The 6129-nt window shown below is 36.6% G+C and overlaps 1 long non-coding RNA gene across 1 annotated transcript in view; it reads right to left on the reverse strand.

Annotated features, from left to right (window-relative positions):
- Positions 1-5725, reverse strand: part of LOC104150207 (uncharacterized) — a 30970-nt gene extending 25245 nt beyond the window's left edge. The window contains exon 1 of the long non-coding RNA XR_011137629.1: positions 4434-5725. This is a non-coding gene — a long non-coding RNA (uncharacterized lncRNA). The remainder of the gene's footprint in view (positions 1-4433) is intronic.
- Positions 5726-6129: the final 404 nt, after the last annotated feature.

A 6129-nucleotide genomic window follows, 5' to 3' on the forward strand; every position in this document is an offset into this window, starting at 1 on the left:
CATTCACTCATCCAGCAGTGAGTAGCAAAAGTGAGAAATCAGGCTCTCATTGGGGTTGGTAAAAGGTCACTGCTGACAGACACGGAGGTTAAACTGCCGAGTTAAAATACTGTTCATTACCCACTGCAGCTTTTTGCTAACTACACTTCTTTGTGTTACAGTCAAGCAGTACATCAATATGCCCCTCCTCCTAATTCATTAGCAATTGTTGAATTGTACAGAAGGGGGAAAAAGCAGGATTGATCTTTTATATGTATTTTTTTTTTCCTTTTCCATGCCAGATACTTTTACATCTTTATCCATTCGGTATTAAATACTCAGCTCACAGACTGGGCTGTCTGCTTGCGATGCACGGTCGTCGTTATAGTACAATTCCTGAAAGCAGAACCGGCCAGTTCGTCTGAAACCCCAAAGGCTTGGGGTCGGTCTAGCAATGGCTCCTTTTCTTTCCTCCTTTTATTAATTGCCCTCTTCCTAATGATGTCTGCATAGCAATAAACTTGAAATTTCACACCACAACTACGTTATATTTAAACATGTTTGAAGCTCAAATCAAGCAAAAAAACCTCCTCCTGCAGATGAAGCAAAAACGGTTAAAAATGTATGTAACATGCTAAACTGCTATCTAGCTTAGATAAAATGTCTATGACCTGTTCATGCTGACTAGGTTAGATCTTTATCAAACGCTATCCTCAGCGAAGATCTCAAGACATTCCCTAATCTAATATTTTATTAAGAAATGTTTAATGTCTGCATTTTTTTCCACGATTAAAGAATTTTGATGTAGCCAAAAGAGCCATTTAGAACAGCAAGGAATCATTGGAGTTCAAATGGAAACAGCAGTGAAGGTTTCATTTGTACCAAAGGCAGTGATTCAGTGGGAATTCTTAACAGTTGAGACCAATTTCCCAAAATGAAATTCCATTCTTTGATTAATTAATAAGTAGATGGGATTCCCTTTATTGAAATGCAAAGCTTTTGTATTTAAAGATAGCCATCTTAAAAAAATAACCTCGCAGAGCAATAGGGAAATTATCACAAATCATGAATAAAATAAAGGTTTATTTACGTGCACACTACAACAATAATTTGACTCAACAAATTACCATTATCTATTTAAATCTTTAAAAAATGCATTCAGAGATTTCTTCAGGAAAATATATCTTTTTTTTCCTCCTGTATGCTTTCTCTCTCAGTGGGACTGAAAATAAAATGTTATGACTTAAATCACAAGAGGCTAACATCATTTTTAGCAACAAGGGCTGCATAATTTCAAGACTATGAGTGAGTGGCTGACTTTAACTAAAATGTTTCAGTTCTGTGCGTATATAGGTACATAAATAATTCAGAATTAATCCCTGCAGAGGGGACAATGGGAATCGTAAATTATCCATGTGCCGTCCTCAACATTAGAGGCAATGAACCTATAGTAACAAACTATGAGTGTTACTCATTACATACATTTCACAGACACCTTAACCTTTTGAATATTAATTTCCCTCTGCAGCTTGTAGCTAGGCGGCATAATTTTTTTTCCTTTCCTTTCCTGCTTCTTTCTGTGCCTTCATTCCTTTTTTTTTCCCTCTCTCTTTTTTTTAACCTCTCATGAACAACATATCAGTTAAGCTGTTGAGTGGATTGTGAATACTGAAGGAATATTGATTCTTTTTCTAACTAAATAGTTACCGGAAAGCATTTTTAAAAAAGCTGGATTGTTGTTTCAGTTATATTACATGCAGCACTTTATGTACTCAGAGATTAGGTACGTGTAAAATACTGGCTTAGGCATTTTATGCAGTCTGATGCATGTAAAGCCATGGTTCACAGCTACTTCTACACCACCAGGAACGCTTGGAACCTTTATCATTTTCTGATGCCAATAAATGTCACATCATTTTACAATACCTAAGCTTCCCAAGTTTTCCAAGAGAAAGGTGGAAAGTGTATTTCATCAGAAGCCAAGAGAGCCAATAGTAGTATCATTTTTACCCTAACATATTTTTTCTCTGATGATTGACAGGGTGTTTTGTTTTTTCATTTTTAACTCTAAATATGGCACATGAGAATCAAAAAATTCTGTAAACTATATTCAAAGGCAGAAATCAATTAGCTCAGCACAAAATACTGCACATCTATCATATCAGATTCATGAAAAATAAAATAAATATGTTTGCTTTTGGAAGTACTTTCCAGAGAAGACCATTTCAGGAACAACACTAAAACCATGCTTCTAGGCTTTGAAACGTGCAAGAGGAGTCAATGGGATGTTATGTGCAGTATGCAGCAATGATGAAACAAATTATACAGACTCTTGCACATTTCAGGTTTAGCTGAAATTATACCCTAAATGTTCTGTAAACCCTTACTTCTCTTAGGAAACTTTACTGGGGTTTTTCATAAGAGGGTTTAGAGGATCAATACCCATTTGGAAAGCTCATGATGCTTTTTCTGTTAAAAAGTGGAACAGAACAATACTGTCAGGATGCTCATCCCCTGATTTCAAGGGGACTTCATTCACATGAATAAGGGCTGCAAGTTCAGGGTAAGGTCTTTTAGATGATTACTCTACATATTTCATTCTTATGCTTTTCTGTAAGCATCTGCTACTGCTCTGTCCGAAACAGGAATGCATGGCTAGGGGGCTGTTTGGTCATATTCAGTAAGGGGTAATAATAATCCTACCAATTTCTTGCCAAGTGCATCCAGAGAACTAACTTGCTCTGAGTTAAAATAATCTCTATGACGTAACAGCATGAAAAAACAGCACTGATGCTTTGCTCCACATGATTTTTATTATTCTCATGGGTTCTTCTGTTGAGGCCTCTTTCTCCTGCCTTTGCTCCCCTAGATCTCTCTGACAACACATCAGGCCAGGGGTGAGAAAGGCATGCTAATATTTTTATCTCACGCAGTATGCAAAGGAACGGAGACGTGCTTAGCATCAGGTCTAGCTGCCTCCAATTTCCCCCTCCTCAAGGCTTAAGAAATTCCTTTAGAGCTGAGTTGACTAGGGGTATCTAACGGTTTCATACATGTCTCTTCGGCCTCCTGCCCCTAGATTCATAGCAAGATGTCCTAAAGTGTTACACATCCACTGATCACTACCTGATTTAATAATCTTATGCTTGAAACAAACCTACACTGCCACCAACACTTCCCGTATCTGATAAGTTCTGCTTTCCATTTGGTAACTTTGAGACTGGTATCTTCTACACAGGGTCCCTCTCCCACCTTTTCATCACTGTTATTAGGTTACAATACTGTAGGAGATGACTGTTATTGAAGTCTGTAGAACTATCACATTGAAATATGGAAGAATCCAGTTTCTTACTGGACAAACCTGCCCTCTCTTATTCCTACAAGTTATAGATGGAATGAATCCTTCCTCTTCTTGTTTTTAACTTCATAATGCATTAGAATGCATGTATCATAACATCATACATGCATTAAAAAATGCCAGCACAGAAGAGCATTTTTGTGCCTAGCAAGGTAGATATCTGTAAACTGATCTAGCTTTTTAAATTATTTGAGCATAAACAATTCAGATGTAAAGATTCTCTGTGATGGAAAAATATGAAATAAATTGGTGTCTTGTCACCATGTGAAATTCCATTGAAATACCCCAATTTATGCCAGTTATTGGAAGACAAGCACTTATTTCTTTCACTGTCTTCAGAAAAACGTATCACAGAATATTCTGAGTTAGAAAACATACTAACCACAGTATTAAGCACATTTTCAGGCAGAAAATATGAGTGTAAAATGTTCACAAAAACATGGTCCTGTGGTTATGCTAAGAAGAAATGAAAAAAATGCAAAATAAATATTCAAGTTTAGAATTTATGCTAAATGAACTTGCAATAATTGTGTGCTAAAAAAATAAATCATGTTAACCCACTTGACTGAGACTTACATGGCTTCTCTTCTTAGAAAAAGAACCCTCATAAACCACAGCCCAATTATTCAATTTCCCTTACTAATTATGGAAACTACTCATTTCTTGGCCTCAAGCACTAGATGATGTATCTCTGAAGGGCAACACAAGATTTATCATAATCTGAGTCTCTCTTTATTTAATGAGAATAAAAATAAATACTTTAGAAGTTCCAGTGTTACAAGTAACTTTGGATTCTAGGTTCAATTTGATTGATGAGTTCTCTTATACTGAATATTACAATTGAAAGCACTTTCAATTCTAAGACAGTCGCAAAGATTGTGGTGTTCATTAAATATAACAAAACACAAGTACAAATAAAGAGCAAATTTGTCACAAGCTCTAACAAGACTAAAACCCTTCCCCTATTGCCCAGCATAACTTGCTTTGACTATCACAACTTAGGGATGTTCATCCACCATGATCCAATTTAAAAAAGCATTTAAACACACACTTAACTCCATCCTCGTTCAGATAAACACCAAAACTCATGCTTCACCTGGTTTCACATGCATTCCAGCATCGTCCCAAACTAGTGGGTAGGAGGTGCTTAAATAGAAGAGGACAACGCCGAGGAAGATCTACAGAGCTGACTGGGCACAAATAAGGTAAGTTGGATTCTGTAATGGGCTTTAGAAAGTTCTTTTTCACCTTGAAGCAAAGGAAAAAAAAATCAGATTAAAAACATCCTTTTTGAAAGCAGTAAGAGCAGCTCTTGGAAGAGTTTCATCCATGTCTACCTTTTACCTTGAGCTAGAGGAAACAGGCAGAATTCATCTGACTAAAGGATATTTCTACAGTGAAGATGTCTACATCTGAGCCTCTACAGTCACTGGACAGAATCATCTCTGTGGCACAGCTGAGTTCATCACAGAGCAGATATCTAAAATATGTCAGCAGGATCACCTCCTAAAAGCACCTATTTTTTTTTCCCCACTGTCTACAAAAGGAGCTTAGGGTGACTAACTCAGGCACAGCTTTCTATAGCTGTAGACAGCTCAAGTTAGGCAAGACAAATCCCACACAAACTGTCTCAGTGTAGCCCAAACTATTTTCTGGTAGCAAAAGATATTATTCACTTTCAACATCAAATATAAAAGCTATAGGAAATAACTTACTATAGAATGGGCAAAAATCTCAGATTCTTTGTGTAAAACTGGCAGCCAACTAAGAAAGAATGCTGTATTGTGATGGCCTGCAAACTTTGTGCACGTTTTTTTATCAGACGTTTTGCAAGCTATTTTGGTAACACTTACCTCAGGTTGTTTTTCCACACTGTTTGTTGTTCTTGTTTTAATCAACTGTTCATTTTCCTCTCATAGATTTCGCTGCTAGATTTTATCCTGCTGTTCAGGAAATTGAGAGGATTGTCTGTAGCTTAAGTTCCACCACTGCATACACTGAACTACAACAGGGTGATCAGCAAGTGTTTGGGCACTTATACGCTGTTATCATAAGCACAAACCCCTTCTTTCTGAAGCGCATCATTCTCTGCTCAAATAAGAAGAGGGCTATAGAGACATTTGTTTAAACAAACAGAACCATGCCTATATTCCAGCATGAACATGAATTTTCTAAAGAAATTCTTCCATTATCAGTTTCTCTCAAACATAGCTTTTTCTGTGAAAAAGTTATTGATAATATTCTGATTGACTTCTGGAGCAATTTTCATCTACTCCCTCACCAGAATGATATCACCATTGCTAAGGGAAATGCTTTGCGAGTTAGTACCCCAGGCATGGGTATTTCAGTATGGGTCGTGTCCAAGGGAAAGAAGGAGAAGTTGTAACAAATTAGCCTTGAAACTTGTAAGCCCAGGCAAATTGAATTAAATGGACAAAATCCATAAAAGAAGAAACAGTAGGTAATAAAGATCATAAGAGGTCTATTAAAAGGAAATCAAAGAACAGTCAGAGATATCCAGTGCTGAAGAGGTATCTGAGAGATAGCTTAAAGGAAAGTTAGCAGATGTAATCAAAAAAGTAAAAAATGTAAGGACTAACCAAAAAGAGTAATGGTTATAGATACATGATCACTAGTTAATGGTCTTAACAGATGAGAGAATCAAATATAGCACGTTGAAACAAAATTATACTACTTCTCTGGTTCTCCTCTGAGCTCTAGTTGAGCATCATCAACTTCCTTTCCAAAAATAAATATAACTTAACGAGGAGAAACAACCTAGTACTTTTTTC

The sequence above is a fragment of the Struthio camelus genome, chromosome Z, assembly GCF_040807025.1.
Source record: "Struthio camelus isolate bStrCam1 chromosome Z, bStrCam1.hap1, whole genome shotgun sequence".
NCBI classification, from domain to species: Eukaryota; Metazoa; Chordata; class Aves; order Struthioniformes; family Struthionidae; genus Struthio; species Struthio camelus.